Source organism: Amblyraja radiata, chromosome 15 (genome assembly GCF_010909765.2).
Source record: "Amblyraja radiata isolate CabotCenter1 chromosome 15, sAmbRad1.1.pri, whole genome shotgun sequence".
NCBI classification, from domain to species: domain Eukaryota; kingdom Metazoa; phylum Chordata; class Chondrichthyes; order Rajiformes; family Rajidae; genus Amblyraja; species Amblyraja radiata.
In genome coordinates, this window is record NC_045970.1 from 2289181 (window position 1) to 2311352 (window position 22172).

At 47.3% G+C, this 22172-nt stretch overlaps 1 long non-coding RNA gene across 3 annotated transcripts; it reads right to left on the reverse strand.

Annotated features, from left to right (window-relative positions):
* Nucleotides 1–406: 406 nt before the first annotated feature.
* LOC116980960 lies at nt 407–14951 on the reverse strand. 3 transcript variants are annotated; one of them, XR_004414123.1, is made up of 4 exons: nt 14865–14951; nt 13128–13228; nt 10065–10179; nt 407–1269 (listed from the first exon to the last, which is right to left on the reverse strand). It is a non-coding gene; the product is annotated as an uncharacterized LOC116980960 (long non-coding RNA). The 3 variants fall into 3 exon arrangements; XR_004414122.1 differs by having other exon boundaries at nt 10065–10227; XR_004414124.1 differs by lacking the exon at nt 10065–10179.
* Nucleotides 14952–22172: the final 7221 nt, after the last annotated feature.

The following is a 22172-nucleotide window of genomic DNA, read 5'->3' on the forward strand; positions in this document are numbered from 1 at the left end:
CCTTCTCTCGGGGTGTTGGTCGGGGTGGGACTAGTGTAGATGGGGCATGTTGGTCGGAGTGGGACTCGTATAGACCACACCGACCAACATGCCCCATCTACACTAGTCCCACACCGACCAACATGCCCCATCTACACTTGATGCCACATCTACACTTGATGTGTAGGGCCGAAGGGCCTCTTTCCACGCTGTATCACTCTATGACTATGACTCCCTCTCTCCCCTTCCCCCTCTCTCCCTCCATTCTCCTCTCTCTCTCCCCATGAACACAATGGCGCCAACCCTGACCCCGTCTCTGGTTCAATAGTTGCCCAAATGACGCCAACCCTGACCCGTGACCCTGGCGTTGTCCACCCCTGCCCCGTGCTATCGGCCACAACGTCATCACGTCTCCGGCCGTTGACCCTCGACAACGTCGCATCCCGTGGCCCCGCCCTCCGAGCGCCCGCGACATCATCATGTTCGCGCGGCCCCGCCCATCGTCCGCCTTCGACGTCATTGCGCAAACTTCGGCCTCGCCCACCGACGTCACCGCGTCTCAGACCTCGCCCATCCATTACCCCTCGACATCATCGCGCAACCGTCGCCCACCGTCTGCCTTCCGACGTCATCACAACTTATAGATTCCAATCTAATTGGAAACTAATTACCAATCAAGCAATAGACTATCAGTCTATTACCAGGGGACACAAGGAACTGCAGATGCTAGAAACTGCAGATGCTAGCAAAACACAAAGTGCTGGAGGAACTCAGTGGGTCAGGCAGCATCTGCGGAGGGATTGGACAATCATTGTTTCAGTTCGGGATCCTTCTTCAAACTGTTTGTAATGGGGGAAGAAAGCTGGAAAGGGGAGGTGGGGTGGGACAAAGTTTGGAACATGATCGGTAGATACAGGTGAGGGGGTAGTTTTATTTGCAGATGGATGGAGCAAGTGAGAAAGATGTGAGGCGTAAAGGAGACAAAAGGGCGTCAGGTAGGGAGAGAAATGGAGGAGTGAAATGTAAAGCAAGAGGGAGGGGAAAGAGGGGGCGATAAAAGGTCAGTGAGGGATTTTGGGATGGGAGTGTATGAAGGAAGGTAAAGGAGCAGGGTGACTGGAGAAGTGGGAGATTACTCATCTTTACCAATCTCTATACAGTTTATGACTTACATTGACTTACACTTCTGTCCTTTTCCCAGATATGCTTAGTCAGGAGTCAATAGTATTTGATGACCGGATGTGCTGGCAATGGAGTAATGAAATTCTTACTTGTTGCAGCTTGGCAGGCCTGTTAATGCAACAACACACAAATATATAATGATCAATAAATGAATAACAGTAAAACTTGGTACATAGGGCAGCAAGGTGCCGCAGCGGTAGAGTTGCTGCCTTACAGCGCTTGAGCCCCGGGTTCGATCCCGACTACGGGTGCTGTCTGTACGGAGTTTGTACGTTCTCCCTGTGACCTCGCGGGTTTACTCCGAGATCTTTGGTTTCCTCCCCCACACTACAAAGACGTACAGGTTTGTAGGTTCATTGGCTTGGCGTATGTGTAAATTCTCCCTAGTGTGTGTAGGATAGCAGTAATGTGCCGGGATCGCTGGTCGGTGCGAACTCGGTGGGCAGAAGGGCCCGTTTCCACGCAGTATCTCTAAACTAAACTAAATTAGAACCAAAGTCGGCAGTGCAATCAAAAACACAGTCCATAGAAGATCATGGATCGGTCGTACCCTCTACAGGTGCTGCCTGACCTGCTGAGTTTGTCCAGCACGCTGTTTTGCTCAAGATACCAGCATCTGCAGTTCCTTGTTTCTCCATAGAAAATCATAGTCCAGGTTAATGTTGAACAATGTTCAGGGTTACAGGGAAGAAGCTGTTCTTGAACCTGACAGTCATGGTTTGCAAACTCCTATACTGTTTTCCTGCCCCAATGGTTTCTAGTGCAAAACAATGGTCTGGACGAGAAAATATTATGGAATAAAACCCATAAAATCTTAATCATGAGATCTCCATCACAGGTACTGACCTCCTCGCCATCAAATGGAGGTGGTGCTACCTCAAAAAGGCAGCCAAGATCATCAAGGACCCACACCAGCCTGACTACGCTCTTACTTCATTCCTGCCATCAGGAAAAAGGTTTAGGGGTCTGAAAACCATGATGTCCAGTTTCAGGAACAGCTTTTTCCAAAAGAACAATTGGACTCTCGAACATTACATGTGTAAGAGGGAACTGCACATGCTGGTTTAAAACTAAAATAGACAAAAAATGCTGGAGTAACTCAACGGGACAGGCAGCATTTCTGGAGAAAAGGAATGGGTGACATTTTGGGTGAAGTTTGAAGAACTGTCTGAAGTTTGAAGAACTGTCTGAAGAAGTGTCTCGACCCAAAACGTCACCCATTCCTTCTCTCCAGAGATGCTGCCTGTCCTGCTGAGTTACTCCAGCATTTTGTGTTTATTACATTTTGTGAACATTATAAATAGCAACTGAACTTCGAACTACATACTAACATGGTTGCACTTGCGTTCAGTATTTTGTTTTGTTTTGCTACATATTGTCAAACCTGTTGTGCTGCTGCAAGTAAAAATGCCAATGTTCCGTTTTGGTACATATGACAATTAAACATTGTTGTCTTTCTTGACCCCCTCAGATAAATAACAAACATCAAGGTGTGAAGATGGGTCCAGAACTGAATCATCATCCTTCCACCTCCCTCTGAACAAGGGTCTCGACCCGAAATGTCACCCATTCCCTCTCCCGAGATGCTGCCTGTCCTGCTGAGTTGTTCCAGGTTTATGTGTCTATCTTTGGTTTAAACCAGCATCTGCAGTTCCTTCATACACCTTCCACCTCCCTCCGCAGATACTGCCCAACCTGCTGAGTTCCTCCAGCAGTTTGTCTTTTACTCACGATTCCAGCATCTGCAGTCTCATGTCACCAATTTGAAGGAGAGATGGCGATCAGTTTATTTTTTAATAATAATTGCTTCATCAATAGCTGACAAGGATGACTTCACCAGCACCATGGCATCATGAAAATCCTGACCTGTTATGATGCAGCAGGTAAGGATATAATTGTTCTGTTGTTGGTTCATATGACAATTAAACACTCTTGACTCTTGTTTGCAAATGAATGTTGATGAGCCAGTAGTGAAACTGCTCTCCTCTTTAAAACTTTGGTTGGATAGGTAGATAGAGTGGTAGAGGCAAGATAGACACAAAACACTCAGCGGGACAGGCAGCATCTCTGGAGAGAAGGAATGGGTGACGTTTCGGGTCGAGACCCTTCCTCAGACTCAAAGTGGCAGAGAGCTGTATGGATATGCTTGACTTCATTGAGTGGAGCACTGAGTATAAAGGGCCTGTCCCACTTGGCGATTTTTTCTGCGACTGCCGGCGTCATATGAGTGTCGCCAAAATATTTTGAACATTTCAAAATCCAGCAGCGACAAAAAAAATGTTGCGATGTTTGAAAAAACACTGCAGGTTAATACGTCATCATGCCGCAAATTTTACGGTGACCTGATACGTCAGTCAATGATGCCGGCAGTCGCCGAAAAACATCGCCAAGTGGGACAGGCCCTTAAAAGTCAGGCAGTCATCCTGCAGCTCTATACGGCTGGTTAGGCTTTAGTTGGAGTATTGCGTGCCATTCTGGTCACCTCTTTACAGGAAAGATTGGAGGTTTCGGAGAGGGTGCAGAAGAGATTTACTGCATTGCTGCCTGGATTAGCTATAAGGAGAGGTTGAACACTTGGATTGTTTTCAGTGGAGCCACAGAGGCTGAGGGGAGACCTGATGGAAGTATATAAAAATATGTGAGGCATAGATAGGGTAGACAGTCAAAACCTTTTTTCCCCAGGGTGGAAATGTCAAAAACCAAAAGGCTTAGCTTTAAGGAGCGAGAGTGGTATTCAAAGCAGATATGTGGGGCAGATTATGTTAGAACAGAGGTTGATGGGTGCCTAGAACACACTGCCAGGGGTGGTGGTGGAAGCAGATACGATAGTGGCATTAAAGAGCATTTTAGATAGGCACCTAAAAATGCTGGGAATGGAGGAATATAGATCATGTGTAGGCAGAGAATATTGGTTTAACTTGGCATCATGTTTGGCACGGACATTGTGGGCTGAAGGGCATGTTCCTATGCTGTACTGTTCTATGCTTAACCAGTGCTATATAAATGGAACCCAATTTAACCCCCAGACATTTGGAGGGAGTTTTCACTCATGGGTCCAGAAGCAAAAATTAATTCCAAATCCCTTCATATTTTCCTACGTTAATTAGCACTTCCATGCCTCCAGCTCCATTGGAACGAACCCACAAGGGAACACCATGCCTCATTAAACCCAACATCTTTACACCTTCGCTTAATTAACCTTTAACACGTAACTGTAAATAGAGCACAGTGTGAAGCACTGTGGGATATGATCTTTTTGCCAGATGTCAGACTGGTCATAACTCACTCACGGCAAGTGAAAGTCATTTTATTGGGCAAGTTTGCCCATATCCGAGGCAGATTAGCAGTTATCGACCACTTAGCAGTTATCGACCACTTAGCAATGATTAGAGCAATTGGCTGGGACACACTTGTAAATCAATTGTTTCGAGCTATGTGTGCATTTCTTTCAAATTATAAGCACTACACAATCTTGGTATTGGTTTATTATTGTCACATGAACTGAGATGCAGCAGAAAAACATTTTGGTTTGACAGAGTCAAACTGCAGAGGCCAGGAGGGAGTCAGAACGCTGGATCTGTGAGGCAGAGAGCGGCACGGTGGTGCAGCGGTCGAGTCGCTGCCTTATAGCGCTTGCAGCACCGGTGATCCGGGTTCCATCCCGACTACGGGTGCTGTCTGTAGGGAGTTTGTAGGTTCTCCCCATGGCCTGCGTGGGTTTTCTCTGAGATCTTCGGTTTCCTCCCACACTCCAAAGACATACAGATATGCAGGTCAATGGGCTTGGTAAATGTAAAAATTGTCCCTAGAGCGTGTAGCATATGCGGGATCGCTGGTCGGTCGCTTGGCCTGTTTCTGCGCAAGTTTAAACTAAACTAAAGTCATAGAAAGATACAGCATGGAAACAGGCTCTTCAGCTCACCAAATCCATGCAGATAATTGAGGGAACCCCTGTTCGTTACGGAGCTGGAGCTGCTGTCTGTGAGGGAATCCCCGTTCCAGCGCAGGTCCGCAGAAACAGCAGGTACAGCAAGTACAGTACCTGGAAACAAAGGGGAAGCCTCCATTGTGTCCGGAAACGTGGCCGTCGGGCAGGACATCAGGTCAGAATGAAGCGCAGGGGCCTTCGGCCCCCTCTCCCAACTATCCTACTGGCTAATGCACAGTCCCTTGAAAACAAAGTGGAGGACTTAAGGGCAAGACTACTTTATCAAAGGGAGCTGAGGGAATGCTCTGTGTTCTGTTTCACAGAGACATGGCTCACCCCCAGCTCCCCAGACTCAGCGGTCCAGCCTGAAGGGTTATCCATCCACCGCATGGACCATACCCTGGCATCTGGGAAAGGGAGAGGAGGGCGCGTCTGCCTCATGGTCAACTCTGCATGGTGTTCCGACGTGGCAGTCCTGTCCAACTCCTGCTCTCCACACCTCGAACATCTGGCGGTGAAGTGCCGTCCCTTCTACCTCCCGAGAGAATTCACCTCCGTTATCCTGACCGCGGTCTACATCCCACCCCAGGCAGACGTCCGTCTGGCACGTCGTGGTCAACAAACACCAGACGTCTTACCCCGAGGCATTTACCACCATTGCTCGGGACTTCAATAAGGCGAACCTCAAGAAATCACTCCCCAACTTCAACCAACATGTCTCCTGCTGCACCAGAGGACCTAACACCCTCGACCACTGCTACACCACCATCAAGAATGCCTATCGTTCTATCCCTCGCCCTCACTTCGGTAAGTCCGACCATACCGCGGTGCTGCTTCTTCCTGCCTACAAGCAGCAATTAAAGAGCGCACCCCCAGAAGTGAGGACAGCACAGAGCTGGTCGGGGGGGGGCAGAAGAACAACTCCAGGACTGTTTGGAGTCTGTAGACTGGGCAATGTTCAAGGACTCGGCAACGGACTTGAACGAATATGCCACAGTCGTTACAGACTTCATAAAGAAATGTGTGGAGGACTGCATCCCTACAAAAACCTTCCGAGTGTTTCCCAATCAGAAACCTTGGATGAACTTTGAGATCCGCACTCTCCTGAAGTCCAGACACAGGGCATTCACATCCAACGATACAGTGGCCTACATGAAGACCAGATACGACCTTGGTAAGGCCATCAAAAAGGCCAAAAGGGACTTCTGCTCCAAACTGGAGGACGAGACAGATGTTCGGCAGCTGTGGCAGGGTCTGAATGCAATCACCTCCTACAAGGCAAAACCAGGAGGCAGCTCGAATGCCGGTGTAACATCACTCCCTGACGAGCTCAATGCGTTTTACGCACGCTTTGACAGGGAGAATACTGATGTGCCTTCCCGATCCCCCATTCGCTGTGATGGCATTTCAGTCTCAGTCACAGAGGCCGATGTCAGGAAATCCTTCAGAGGGGTGAACCCCCGAAAAGCACCTGGACCTGATGGTATACCCGGCCGTGTTCTAAAAACCTGTGCGGACCAACTGGCGGGAGTTTTTACGGACATTTTCAACCTCTCACTTCTGAGGTCTGAGGTCCCCACCTGCTTTAAAAGGGCATCAATTATACCGGTGCCCAAGAAGAGTAAGGTGACGTGCCTCAATGACTATCGACCAGTGGCACTAACGCCGGTGGTGATGAAGTGCTTTGAGAGGTTGATCATGGAGCAAATCAACTCCTACGTCGACAAATACCTGGACCCACTGCAGTTCGCATACCGCCACAACAGATCAACTGTGGATGCGATCTCGCTGGCCCTCCACTCCGCACTGGACCACTTGGACAACAAAAACTCATATGTCAGGCTGTTATTCATTGATTACAGCTCGGCATTTAACACAATCATCCCCTCCAAACTGGTTACCAAACTCGCAGAACTGGGTCTCTGCGCATCCCTCTGCAACTGGATCCTCGACTTCCTCGTCCACAGACCACAGTCTGTTCGTATTGGTGGAAATGTGTCAGCCTCAACAACAATCAACACGGGAGCACCTCAAGGCTGCGTGCTCAGCCCCCTGCTGTACTCACTCTATACCCATGACTGCGTAGCGAACCACAGTGCGAACTCCATCATCAAGTTCGCTGACGACACCACTATTGTGGGGCGTATCACTGATGGGGATGAGTCAGAGTACAGAAGAGAGATCGAGCAACTGTCCATATGGTGCCAGCGCAATAACCTGGCCCTGAACACCAGCAAAACCAAGGAACTGATTGTGGACTTTGGAAGGAGTAGGAGGGGGACCCACAGCCCCATTTATATCAACGGGTCGATGGTTGAAAGGGTCAAGAACTTCAAATTCCTGGGGGTGCACATCTCTGAAGATCTTTCCTGGTCCGAGAACACGAACGCAATTATCAAAAAGCTCATCAGCGCCTCTACTTCCTGAGAAGATTACGGAGAGTCGGATTGTCAAGGAAGACTCTCTCTAACTTCTACAGGTGCACAGTCGAGAGCATGCTGACCGGTTGCATCGTGGCTTGGTTCGGCAATTTGAGCGCCCTGGAGAGGAAAAGACTACAAAAAGTAGTAAACACTGCCCAGTCCATCATCGGCTCTGACCTTCCTTCCATCGAGGGGATTTATCGCAGTCGCTGCCTCAAAAAGGCTGGCAGTATCATCAAAGACCCACACCATCCTGGCCACACACTCATCTCCCTGCTACCTTCAGGTAGAAGGTACAGGAGCCTGAAGACTGCAACAACCAGGTTCAGGAATACCTACTTCCCCTCAGCCATCAGGCTATTAAACCTGGCTCGGACAAAACTCTGATTATTAGCAACCACTTTCTGTTATTTGCACTACCAGTTTATTTATTCATGTGTGTATATATTTATATCATGGTATATGGACACATTTATCAGTTTTGTAGTAAATGCCTACTATTTTCTGTGTGCTTAAGCAAAGCAAGAATTTCATTGTCCTATACAGGGACACATGACAATAAAGTCACGAACTTGAACTTGAACTTGACTAAAGATACAGCATAGAAACAGGCCCTTCAGCCCACCGAGTTCACGTCAACCATTGATCACCCGATAATATTAGTTCTATGTTATCCCACTTTCGCATCCACTCCCTACATACTAGGGGCAATTTTCCGAGGGCAAGTCTTTGGGATGTGGGAGAAACTGGAGTAACAAAAGGAAACCCATATGTTCACAGGGAGAACATACAAACTCCACACTGACAGCACAAGAGGTCAGGATCGAACCGGGGTCTCTGTAGCACTGAGGCAGCGGGTCTACCGGCTGTGCCACTGTGGCGTCACATACCAGGCCAGAAATGGGTCAACTAACAATCAAGAGGCTAGATCTCTTCTGCAGAGAAGGATATGGGCAGCACAGCGGCACAGTTGGAACAGCTGCTGCCTCACAGATCCAGCGTCCCGACTCCATCCTGACCTTGGCTGCTGTATGCGTGGAGTCTGCACGTTCTCTCTGTGACCCCGCAGGTTTCCTCCGGGTGCTCGTTTCCGCTCACATCCCAAAGACTTGCGGGTTTGTAAATTAATTAGCCTCTGTAGATTGGACCTGATGGAAGGCAATTGCCAGACCCTGGGAGGGTGCAGAGATGGTGGGAAACTTGGCAGGAATAAGGTGGGATTTGTGTGGTGCAAATTGGTGCTTGTTTCTCCATTCCCTACATATCCATGAGTCGATCCAAACACCTCTTCAACCTCACTATTGTATCTACATCCACCATCACCCCTGGCAGTGTTACAGGCACCCATCACACTGTGTAAAGAAAACCTTGCCTCCCATTCATGTCCTTTGTGTTTTGCTACTGAAATAAATAAATAGCAGGCCAGGGTTGTGGGAGGATGCAGATTAGTACATTGACTGATACCTCCGCAAGCTCTTTCCAAACCAGCATTAATGAGCCAGATGGGCAAGCACACCAATGTACAGTTAGGGATTTGTATTCTGCCCTGTGATTCATTCACATAATGTATCCAAATGCTTGGCATGTTTCAACATGGAACATCTATCTTTTTAACAGAATGGTGAATGCAGAGCAGATGTAATTGGAGTTTGATTAATGCATGAATGTTTCGGATTTTTAGTTTCAGTCACTGCCCCAAATTGAAAGTGTAATGGTGTATTTTTCCCTCTTCAGCTCATAGATGCTTTCATAAAGTAAGCAAACAACGCCTCCACTTTTTTTTGGAAGTTTAAAGCGGTTCGGTATGTCGCCGAATACTTGAACAAACATCTACAAATGCGCTGTAGAAAGTAATGAAAAATGAACTGCATATGCTGGTTTATACCAAAGGTAACACTCAAAATGCTGGAATACCATGGCGGGTCAGCAGCATATCTGGAGAAAATGCAGAGAAAACATAGGGTGATCCGTTGTGGGGGGCGAGGCCACCGAGAACAAAGGGGAACCATTGGGGACTAATTAGAATGGTTTGTCAAGGGCCTGTCCCACTTATGCGACTTTTTTGGCGACTGCCGGCACCCGTCATAGGTCGTTACAGTTCGCCGAAAAATGTTAACATGTTGAAAATCCAGCGGCGACCAGAACAAGGTACGACTCTTTGGGCGACTACTCACGACCATACAGGCTTCACCCCGCGACATGTCACCAGGTTGTCGCCTGTATGGTTGTGAGTAGTCTCCTTGTCACCCAAAGAGTCGTAGCGTCTTTCTGGTCACTGCTGAATTTTCAACATGTTGAAAATTTTCGGAGACCTATGATGGGTGCCGGCAGTCGCCAAAAAAGTCTCGTAAGTGGGATAGGCCCTTAACTTTGTCGGCGGCCTATATGTGGCCACTCTTTGCATACCTGTATATGCAAAACAAAGGATCCTACTGTGACATGTCACATGTGATTATCATTCATTCACAATGAACTTGAGTTAATATGTATATATATTTTAAAATATTGAATCTCTGCAGAATCCCTCGGAAAATAGTAAAGGGATATCTGACCTGTCACTGCGTGGTTGAGGAAGGCAGGGTTTTATGAGCGATGAATATCATGACCAACGGTCTAGTCTTAGCTGAGAGGACTCTCCACCACAGTCATCTTCACTGCTGAATTTATCTGTGATAACATCCGAATAAAATCAGTGCTGGTTACAGGAAGGTTACCCTTCAAGAAACACAAAACAGAGTTAACATGTAGCTAGTCCTCAATTCTTGTCCTACAATTCTTTTCTATAGGGTGATTTCACGAAAGGTCACTGGGTCATAGATCCTCACCCACGTGACCGCAAAATCCAACTGGGGTACAAACGTCACTTCCAGTACATGTTATTGATGCTGAAAACGCGAACTTTCAAACCTGTTAAAAACCGCGAAAACGGCCCGTTTTTGAGCTGTAAATTACTGTGCCAGTCGGGGTGACCGCGAGGCACAGCTATCTTACTTTAGCGTCCCGAAGATAAAGAAAAACGAAGGTAAAGACAAGAGAGCGCTGAAGGGAAAATAACAGCGGAAGTTGTTGGCCGTGCAGATATAAAGATCGAAAATATCGGGATTTTATCGCGTTTGCTCACTGCATTTCATCAAAACATCAATAATGCCTTAGTTTTGATGCAGCGAGCAAACGCGATAATTCCCGATATTTTCGATCTTTATATCTGCACGGCCAACAACTTCCGCTGTTATTTTCCCTTCAGCGCTCTCTTGTCTTTACCTTCGTTTTTCTTTATTTTCTGTACTCTAAAGTAAGTTTTTTAACAGGTTTGAAAGTTCGCGTTTTCAGCATCAATAACATGTACTGGAAGTGACGTTTGTACCCCAGTTGGATTTTGCGGTCACGTGGGTAAGGATCTATGATCCAATGACCTTTTGTGAAATCACCCTATACCAAAAGCAAAAACATTGTTCCCAGATTACTCCTAGCTCCTTTTTACAGAACTTAGATTAGTGCAGAAATTAGAAACAAAGAACTGCAGATGCTGGTGACAAGAACAAAAGGACACAATGTACTGGAATAGCTCAGAGGGTCAGGCAGCATCCCCAGAGTCTGAAGAAAAGTCCCGACCCGAAACTTAATCTATCCACATTCTACAGGGATGCTGTCTGACCTGCTGAGTTATTCCAGTTCTTTGTGCTGTTTTTTAAATATAACAGTACAGCAGAGGAACAGGCCCTTCAGCCCACAATGTCCGTGCTGAACATTATGCCAAGTTAAAGTAATCTCCTCTGCCTGCGTGTGATCCATGTGCCCATCCAAAAGCCTCTTAAATGTTACTATTGTATCGGCCTCCACCACCAGTACATTCCAGACACTCATCTTTGTGTATAAAAGCTTTCCCTTGCACATCTTCTTTAAACTTTGCCCCTCTCACCTTAGAGTTATGCTATTAGTGGGAGAGTCTAGAACAAGAGGCCAGAGCCTCAGAATAGAAGAACGTACTTTGGTCAGATGGTGATGAATCTGTGGAATTCAGTGCCACAGACGGCTGTGGAGGCCGTCAATGGATATTTTTCAGGCGGAGATTGTCAGATTCTTGATTAGTACGGGTGTCAGAGGTTATGAGGCGCAGATAGGAGAATGGGGTTGAGAGGGAAAGATTTATCAGCCATGATTGCGTGGTGGAATAGACTTGATGGGCTGAATGGCCTAATTCTGCTCCGAGAACTTATGGACATGACATTGCAGAGAAAACAAACCAAGTTATTCCAACCTCTTATCTCTAACACCCTCTAATCCAAGCATCATTCTGGTAAACCTCCTCTGCACCCTTTTCAAAGCCACCACATCCCTCCTGTAATGGGGCGACCAGAACTGCCACAACACTCCAAATGTGGTCTAACCAAAGTCTTCCTTTGTGCTCACATTATTAACATGATGTTGCCACAGTTACTAGCTCTGGAGGAGAGTTTCACAGCTCCACAGCTCTCAGTGAAGAGGATTCTATTCCCCAACAGCATCAGTCTCCTATTTTTAAAGTAGACACAAGAAACGGCAGATGTTGGTTTACCACAAAAGACACAAAGTGCTGGAGTAAATCAACGGGTTAGGTAACATGTCTGGACAACATGGATTAGTGATGTTTCGAGTGAAAAAGGGTCCCAACCCAAAAAATCACCTGCCCCTGCTCTCCAGAGATACTGCCTGATCCACCGAGAATGCATCACCTGTGGTGGTGGTGGAGGCAGATGGTGGTGGTGGTGGAGGCAGGTGGTGGTGTTTAAGAGGTTTTTAGAAATGCACATAGAAGTGCAGGGAATAGAGGGATATGGATTATGTCCAGGCAGATGAGATTAGTTCAGCTAAGCATCATGTTCAGCATAAACATTGCGGGCCGAAGGGGCTGTTCCTGTGTTGTACTATTCTATGTTCATATAGTTCTCAACATTGCAGTGTAACAGTTCCACAGACAAAGCCCAGTGTCCACAATGGAGTAGATGTCAATCGGACAGTACTAGTTTATGGAAGGGCCATTCAGTAGCCTGATAAGGGTGGCACAGCAGTAGAGTTGCTGCCTTGCAGTGCCAGAGAACGGGTTAAATCCTGACTATGGGTGCTGTCTGTACGGAGTTTGTACAGCCTCCGTGACCATGTGGGTTTTCACGGGGTGCTTCGGTTTCCCCCTACACTCCAAAGACATGCAGGTTTGTAGGTTAATTGGCTTCTGTAAATTGCCACTAGTGTCCGGGATAGAACTAGTGTATGGGCCATCGTTGGTCGGCATGGGCTCGGTGTGCCGAAGGGACTGTTTCCACGCTGCATCTCTAAAACTAAAACTAAACTGAGGGGAATAAGCTGTTTCTGAGTCTGGTGGTGTGTGCTTTCAAGCTTCTGCACCTGTAGGACAGGAGCAATAACAGTAAACTAATCTGAGTATGAAAGCACTTCTGGAGAAAATGGATAGGAGACGTTTCAGGTTGTGACCTTTCTTTAGAGTCAAAACGTCACCTATCCATTTTCTCCAGAGATGCTGCCTGACCATCTGAGTTACTCAGCATTTTGTGTCTGCCTTTGGTATAAACCAGCAGTTCCTTCTTATTACATTGAGTCTGAAAGAATTAGAAATTTACCTTATCAGTTGAGCTGTGCATTTTGTATTATGTAGTGGAACAGAAGTATGTTCAAAGAACAATTCATCATCGAAAGAGTCCTGAGCAACACCACAGGAGATCTGTCGTAAAACATACAAAAATAGTCGTTTCACATAACATACAGAAATATCACAGTTGCCCACAGATACAGACAGATCTGCTCTGAGGTGAACTTTACGTAATCCTCTCTTTGAGGCAATGGTGAATGGGTGGACAAGTGCGCAGCATTAAATCAAAATCAAACCAAAACCTGCACTTCTCCCAACAGTGACACCAGCACAATGTTGGCACTGTCTTTAAGAGTAGGAACATTACCCAATTACCCCGGCTGGTAAGCCTAAAACTATGGCTCCAATCATCACCCTAAATGGCAGCCAATACCTCAATACAAAACTAAAATAGCATACTGTTTCCTTTACATCATACAGAAACTATGCTTCACTCTTATTCATTTAACAGATAAGCACACAGTGGTTAAAACTGTAAGTTGCAGAATGGCATTCCGTGGTGCTAACAATCCTCTGTTGTACAGGTGACTGAATAGAAACATTTCATGACAAAATTATATAGTGATCAATTTAATTTAACCACAAGGCGACTGATCATTTAGGTTGCAACTTCAAGGTCTGTCCGTGCAGGGGGAAGGGGGACAGCAACGAGACAATGCAACGAGCAAACACTCATTCACACAGAGAGGGGTTTACCGATGTAGATCAGCTGACATCTAGAGCAGCGGATGCTGTAGATGGGTTGGAGGAGATACAGGTGAACCTCTGTCGCACCTGGAATGACTGCTTGGGTCCTTGAATTGAGTCGAGGGGGGAGGTAAAGGGACAGGTGTTGCATTTCTTGCGGTTGCAATGGAAAGTGCCCGGGGAGGGGGTGGTATGGGAGGGAAGGGAAGAATTGACAAGGGAGTTGCAGAGGGAGCGGTCTTTGCGGACGGCAGACATGGGGGGAGATGGGAAGATATAACCATATATAACATATAACAATTACAGCACGGAAACAGGCCATCTCGACCCCTCTAGTCCGTGCCGAACACATAATCTCCCCTAGTCCCATATACCTGCGCTCAGACCATAACCCTCCATTCCTTTCCCATCCATATAACTATCCAATTTATTTTTAAATGATAAAAACGAACCTGCCTCCACCACCTTCACTGGAAGCTCATTCCACACAGCTACCACTCTCTGAGTAAAGAAGTTCCCCCTCATGTTACCCCTAAACTTCAGTCCCTTAATTCTCAAGTCATGTGGCGAGTGGTTGGGTCACGTGCGTCTGAAGAAGGGTTTCGGCCCGAAACATTGCCTATTTCCTTCGCTCCATAGATGCTGCCGCACCCGCTGAGTTTCTCCAGCATTTTTGTGTACTCACTCATTCACACATTTAGCTCTGAGAACAGCGCTCCCTTCCATCACATCACAATAGACACCTTGCCCTTGGAAGACACAATAACACTATCCATAGGCTGGATGGGGAACAATATTTTTTCTGACATGACCCACTTTGCAGCAAGCTGCACAGTCCAGCAACTACAATAAGCCACGCAATGTCCAAACATTCATTTCTAAATGCACCTGAAAGTTTACAGTCAAGACATGGAAGTGCAGCTCAGTGCAATGTCACTGTACAATCAAACGCACTCCAATGTCAATATGCACTCAAGACAATCAGATCCCACTTTGTTTGGAAATTGAAAGAAGCACATACAGGGGTTTGGAGGAAGATGGGTCTTTGCAGCTGTGCTCCCTCAGGCTGCACTCACTCCTTGGTGGGTCCCTGTGGTGAGCAAAGATCATAGAGGAGCTCCTCTATGATCTTTGGTGGTGAGTGCCTACTGGAGACTGCAGCTCCCTGCAACCAGCTCAGTGCAGCTCCATTGTGGCTTCAGCCAAGTGGCATCCCCTGGCTCAGCCCCAGCGCGCCCGCCGGACGTCCCGCCCCTGCACCCCTCCCATTGGCCGCCCCGCTGTCAATCATCCGCCAGGCCCGCCTCCCCACCGCGTCTATTGGTCGGCAGCGCCGCGGGGGGCGGGGTCTCCGGAGGGGCAGCGTCGTCCATAATCTTTGGCGCCGACCGCCATTGGCCGGGCCGGCTGCCAGTCACCCGACCCGACCCGACCCCCCCCGCTTCCGCTTCCGCTTCCGCTCAGCGCACAATGACAGCGGGAGAAGGGCGGGGGGAAAGATGGAGATAGTGTGTGAGGGGGAGAGAGTGAGAGAGAGTGGGGACGAGGGAGAATGAGGGGCGAGGGGAGAGGGGAGAGAGCTTGGGGTGAGAGGGAGCGAGTAAGCGGTTTGGGGAGAGTGAGGGAGCGAGGGTGGGGGAGAACTGCGGTGCTGGCTCGAAGGGCCAAATGGTCTCCTCCTGCACCTTGTTTCTATGTTTCTATGTTGACTTTGGGTGAGGGTGTGAGGGGGAGTACATGGGGTGAGGGGGAGTACATGGGGTGAGGGGGAGTACATGGGGTGAGGGGGAGTACATGGGGTGAGGGCGAGTACATGGGGTGAGGGCGAGTACATGGGGTGAGGGGGAGTACATGGGGTGAGGGAGTGAGCGAGGGTGTGGGGACGGTGGGTCGGGGAGCATGAGGGAAGAGCATGGAGTGAGTGTAGGAGGTGGTGTGGGAGAAGATTAGGGGTACGAGGGGTGTGGGAGTTTGAGGTTATGGGGAAGAGCACAAGATCAAGGGTAGGACGGTGAGGGGGTGGGAAGCGTGAGGAGGGTTAGGAGGTCAAGGGGAGAGAGTCTGAGGGCTAGCTGGGCAATGAGGGATGGTAGGTGGGGGATATTAAGTGACACAAGGGACAACACAGTGGCGTGAGCCAGTTGGACCACAGGGTAAGATGCACTAAGGGGAACCATAAAGCTGTGTGCACAAGGATGGGCAGAAGGAACCACAAAATGGCGGCACAAAGTGGAGTGCACAAGAGGGACATAAAATGGGGTGCGCAAGTTGGACCAGTAAGTAGGGTGCACAAGGTTGGGGACATTACATGGGGGCTCAGGGAGCACAAAGTGGATGGGGTCAAGGTGGAGGATTTAGAAGAGAGAGGTGGCAGTGGGTGAACGGTTTTGGTTTGATAGGTGAGGCTCGGGCTGTGGAGACGTGATAGATAGTGAAGGAATGAGTCTAGATGAGGTGGGATGGGCTGAGGGGGGTGGTGATGAAAAGATGGTGGAGGTGCTTTGTTATCCTTCTCAATACCTCGTTCCGGCAAGAAAACCAAACCTAGCCAACTTTGGCCACAACAGATCTTCAACCCTGACACCATCTTCCCACAACAGATCTCCAACCTTTGCCACGCTCTTCCCACCCACTGTTATTGCTATTCCTTCCAGTTGTATGACACCTAGGTTGTCCAAATGTTGTGAAACAGTTGAAGCAACGTCTAAAGGATAAATTGGATAGTTATATGGAAAATTGGATAGTTATATGGACGGGAAAGGAATGAGCGCAGGTCTGAGCGCAGGTATATGGGACTAGGGGAGAATGCGTGTTCGGCACGGACTAGAAGGGTCGAGATGGCCTGTTTCCGTGCTGTAATTGTTATATGGTTAAAGGTGTATGATAAAATAGGAGCACGTGGAACTGCAGATGCTGGATATATTACATAGGACTCAAACTGCTGGAATAACTCAGCGAGTCAGGCAGCTAAAGAGATCTACAGATGGCAGAACAGAAGGAGTGAGAGAGGGTGAGATGTTTTGTTTCAAAAATAAGCTCTGTTAAAAAATATATATACAAAACATCAAAGTCTTAATACTTTCTTAGTGTGTCTCTACATTCAATATTGTCAGTGAACCCAGCAGAATTAGCACCTTTTTTCCCTTACAGATAGCACCCTTGCCACTCATGTGGCTCCCTGGGGTGATCTTCCTTCCCCTGTTTGGGGGTGTCCCCACCAGACCCTGCCCCTCAATGTCGAGCAGCTGAGGGACCCTTGACTGTGGTCCTCCTCCACATGCTCCCTCAGCATGTACTCCTGCAGTCTGAAGTGGGCCAGTCGGCAACATTCCCCGACGGACATTTGTTGGGACACCAACATGTTTCAGGCAGACCAAAGAGCATTTTTCACCGAATTGATGGTCTTCCAACAACACTTGATGTCCGCCTCCGAATATGTCTCTGTGAACAGCGCATAAATCAGAGATAAACATAGAATGCTGGAGTCTGAAGAAGGGTCTCGACCCGATACGTCACCCACTCCTTCTCTCCAGAGATACTGCCTGTCCCGCTAAGTTACTCTAGCATTTGTGTCTATCTTCAGTTTAAACCAGCATCTGCAGTTCCTTCCTAAACATAAATCACAAATAGCAGTTTTTTCCTTATCATGCTAGTGTACGGGGTGATTACTGGTCGGCACAGACTCGGTGGACTGAAGGGGCCTGTTTCTACGATGTATCTCGTAAGATTTGTTTTTTCCTCAGGTTCCCATCATCTGCAGCCTCTGGTTTCTCTGTGACAGATTCAGGTTGGGTCGATATTCCAGTCAAATTCGGGTGTCCAGCAATTTAATACTTCATTTACACCAGCATGACTTGTACAGTATTCCTACACATGTCCTCTGTTTACAGTTAATATTTGCCATAGCATATCTGAGATTGTGTAACTTGGCACCATGTTTGGCAGGGACATTTTGGCATGAGTGATCTGTGCTATACTGTTCTATGTAGGAACGAGGAACTGCAGATACTGGTTTACAAAATAAAAATACACAAAGTGCTGGAGTAACTCAATGGGTTAGGCAGCACCCCTGGAGAACATGGGTAGGTGACATTTTGGGTGGTGACCCTTCTTCAAACTCCACTTTAATATTGCCTGAAAGTCTGAAGAAGAGCCCCGACCCGAAACGTCACATCCATGTTCTCCAGGGATGCTACCAGACCCAATGAGTTACTTCAACACTTTGAGTGCGGAGCTTTTCTGTACTGTTCTATATTTGCAGCATTGATTGTGGCTGGGTTCAGGTGAACCTTGACTATAACAAATTCTTCCAGAGGCAGTGATGTTGACACGAGAAACTGCAGACGCTGGTTTACAAACAAAGGCACAAAGTGCTGGGGTAACTAAGTGGGTCCGGCAGCATCTCTGGATAACATAGCTAGGCGACATTTCAGGTCGGGACCCTTCATGTTGAGGGTTGTGGTGAAGCTGGCTGCTACTAGTACCTTGGATTGCGGTTAAATTGTATGATGACACCAGGCAAGAACAGACTTGGACAAATCACTTGCATGCAGAGAGTAGAGAAACCATTTTGTGGTGTACAACACTCATTGCTGCCAAGGTGCGGTTTCTAATTTCAGCTGGATGTGGTGGAGGTATATGTTCTGTACTGTACACACACCACCCGTAGTCAGGATCGAACCCGCAACTCTGCCACTGTAAGGCAGCAACTCTACCACTGTGCCACCTGCCGCTGTGAATGCGGAATGAATCTCAGCTGCCATGGAGGCTGAGACAGGGAGAAAATATAGAAGCTGATCAAGGCAAATAATGAAGGAAATTATATTGTGGGCCAGATCAAAGTGGCAGTCTCCAGTGAGACTGAATCTCCAGCAATGCGCACAAGAGGAATGATTACTCCACTGCCCACAAACTGATAAACTTCCCTTAAGCCGGACACTAAATCTAATCCTTACTCTAATAATGACAAACACAAAATTGGCCTGTGTCCCAGGAGCCAAATTCATTCATGCTGCCTCCATCTTGGTAAAAATTGGTACCATGCCCAAAAATAAATAGCCAAAAAAGAAGTCATCTTCTCAATTGGCATTAATAAGCACTCCTAAAAAAATCCAGACTGCTATTAAAGAATTCCAGTGAATACTAAAAATGGGCCATAAAAATGTCATGTTTCCTGTAGCAGAGTTTCCAAAACGGAACGCAATACTCGAAGTGCGAACTCGCCAATGTCTTGTGCAACTGCAACATAACTTCCCTTACATTGAAAATACCTTACTATATTTTTATATGTCATTCATTAATTTGCAGTGGGAAAATGTTCTGGATTCTGTAATAAGGTCTGAATATCAAAACTGAAACATCCCTTGCATTACCCGCATGTTGATTTGTAGTCATAGAAACATGGAGACATAGAAAATAGGTGTAGTACTAGGTCGTTTGGTTATTCGAGCCAGCACCACCATTCAATATATCATGGCCGATCATGTTGGAAATGGTGGAAGAACATAATTTCTTGCTCTCAGTCAGTAAAACCGAGAAATGCATTGTTAACTTTAGAAGAGGAAGGCCAAGGATCTACAAGCCTACAAGCCTGTCTTCAGCAAAGGATCAGTGGTGGAGAAAGTCAATAACTTTAACTTCAAATTTCAGGCCATGCATATCTTTAAAGATCTGTCCTGAATCCAGCACAAGAATGTTCATCAACACCTCTAATTCCTTATAAGATTGAGAGGATCTCTCAAGAAATATTCCCTTGAACCTCTACAGGTAGAGAGCATATTGACAAGTTGCATCATGGCCTGGTTCTACGAATTGACCACCTAGGCTTGTAGGAGATTACAAAAAGTGAACGCTGCCCAGTCCATCATAGGTGCTGACCTGCTTAACATCAAAGGATTCAATTTCATGTAATTTAATTGTTCCATTTTGATCCATCCATCCCCTCCTTGCGGTCTACCACCTGGATTGGAGCGCCTTTCCTGCCGGGGACCCGGACCAGAGCTTCAGCAGCGGAGGCACAGCGCTGGATACATCGCGGAGTGGCTGATTTCTTACCTGGATCGCCGTTGAAGCTCCAGAGTGTTGGGCCTGCTACTTCAACATCGGAGCTGTGGTTCGTAGAGCTTCCATCCCGGGTGGTGTAAATTCAACATCGCGGAGTCCTGGGGCCCTTTGCCAAGGGCCACCAACATTTAATGTCTGACCAGCGCAGCCTGAAGACTTTGGGAGCCGCGGACTCCGGTCGGAGGTGGCCGATTCGGATGTCCAAGCCGCTGAGGATGTCATCCAGTCCTGATGTTGGACTTTAATCACTCCGGCGAGTGGGCCTGAACATTGGGCGGCCTGTAGCGGCGACAGCGGGGGGTTCGGGAGCCCCCTGACCACGGGAGGACAACAGAGGAGGATGAATGAATTTTGGAGCCTTCCCTCACAGTGGGAAACTTTGATCCCGCTGCGTGAGGATGTCTGTGTTAAAGACTATGTCCGTGTTAAAGACTATCGTGTTCTGTGCTCTTTATTATTCGTATGGCGACCACTAACAATGGCAGCCGGAAGTGAGAGAGAACGCTAGCGCGACTAGCTGCTGCTGCTCTCTCTCCGAATTATGTATTATTGCTGTGTATGTTGTTTTTGTTTCATTTTAATTATATATTTGTAATTTGCTTGTTTTAACTATAAGGTGTCCTTGAGTGTTCTGAAAGGCGCCCATAAATAAAATGCATTATTATTATTATTATTATCTTGTTTGTTTGTGCGTCCGTGTGCATGTGAGTGAGCGAGAGTGATCCTGAAATTACGCCAAAATAGTACATGAGAGCGCTATAATTATTGGACCACCTTACCCACCATTGTCCTGTGGTGTGGTGTATCAAAGTTTTGTTCAGATTGATGTTATATTTTACGTTATTCACATTTTCAACTTTACAAAACCCCACTTTGAGAAAAATCACTTGAAGTTGCAGTGGCAGTTACAGCTATGACGTCACAATGGGATCTCATTCACATAAACTGCCCGATAGCCGTGCTCCACCCGACAATGACATCACAATGGGATCTCATTTGCATAAAAAATGCAGCAATGGGGGAGGGGACGAGGATTGTTGTTTAATGTTATTTAAACAGATAGAGGGGGAGGAAGGGGTAGGGAGGGGAGATGGGTTTATGGAGGGAGGATGTGAGGGGAGAGAAGAGGGAGGGGGAAGGAGTGTTGGGGATGAGGAAATCAGCCGCGCCTGCATTGGGGGAACGGGTTGCGTTGGAACGGGTGAGTGGTGGAAACAGGTTGCGTTGGGGGAGCGGGTGAGTGGTGGAATATTACGTTGATGTTATATTTTACAAGTTAGTCACATTTTTAACTTTAAAAAATCCAATTTGAGAAAGAATCACTTGAACACTGCAGTGGCAGTTACAACTATGACATCACAATGGGATTGTAGCCCTACCCATTACAATGTTGCAAATCCCAGGACACGGAGTCCTGCCAGCAAGAGCAATTGTATTTTTTTTAAGTTTAAAAAGAGGGAGGGTGAATAAGGGGAAATGAGCTGCCCCCGCTCAGTTGGGGGCTATGGGTGAGTGGTGGAACATTACATTGGGGGAAGGGGTTGCGTAGGGGTAACGGGTGAGTGATGGAATAATGTGTTGGGGTATGGGTTACGTTGGGGGACCAGGCCTTCTGTGGGGGCTATGGATGAGTGGTCGAATATTGCGTTGAGGGAACGGGGTGCGTTGGGACCCCAGGCCTCCCGTGTGACAGGGACCCAATGGGTCCCGCTTAGTCTAGTATGACAATAAAATTCTCTCGACTCTTGAAATTGCTGCACAGATGGCCGCAGTACCAATAATACCCCATTGATGGCGCCGATTAACCACTTGTACAGTTACACAGGGCAATGTGAAATGGACAGAAATGCTGCATGTCAGATCAAAATGTTTCTGGTTGATAAAGGGACATTAACTTAAAGAGTGAGTCAAGAAACTGCAGATGCTGGAGTCTTGAGTAAAAAGCAAAGTGTTGGAAGAACAGCGGGCCAGGCAGCATTTGTGGAGGGAATGGACAGACGATGCTTTGGGTCAATACCCTTCTACAGATTTTCTGATCTGTCTGATCAACTTGACCAAGGGATACAAAATGTCTGTCCACAGAAGTTGCCTGACCTTTTGAGTTCCTCCAACACTTTGTATTTTGCTCACTTAAAACCTCCATTACTTTTCTCTCTCCACAGATGCTGCCTGACATGCTGAGTATCTCTAAGAGTTATGGTTTTTATTTCATATTTATCAGAAATTTCACTTTAAAAAAGAAGACTGATTTGAGAATTCATCTGAT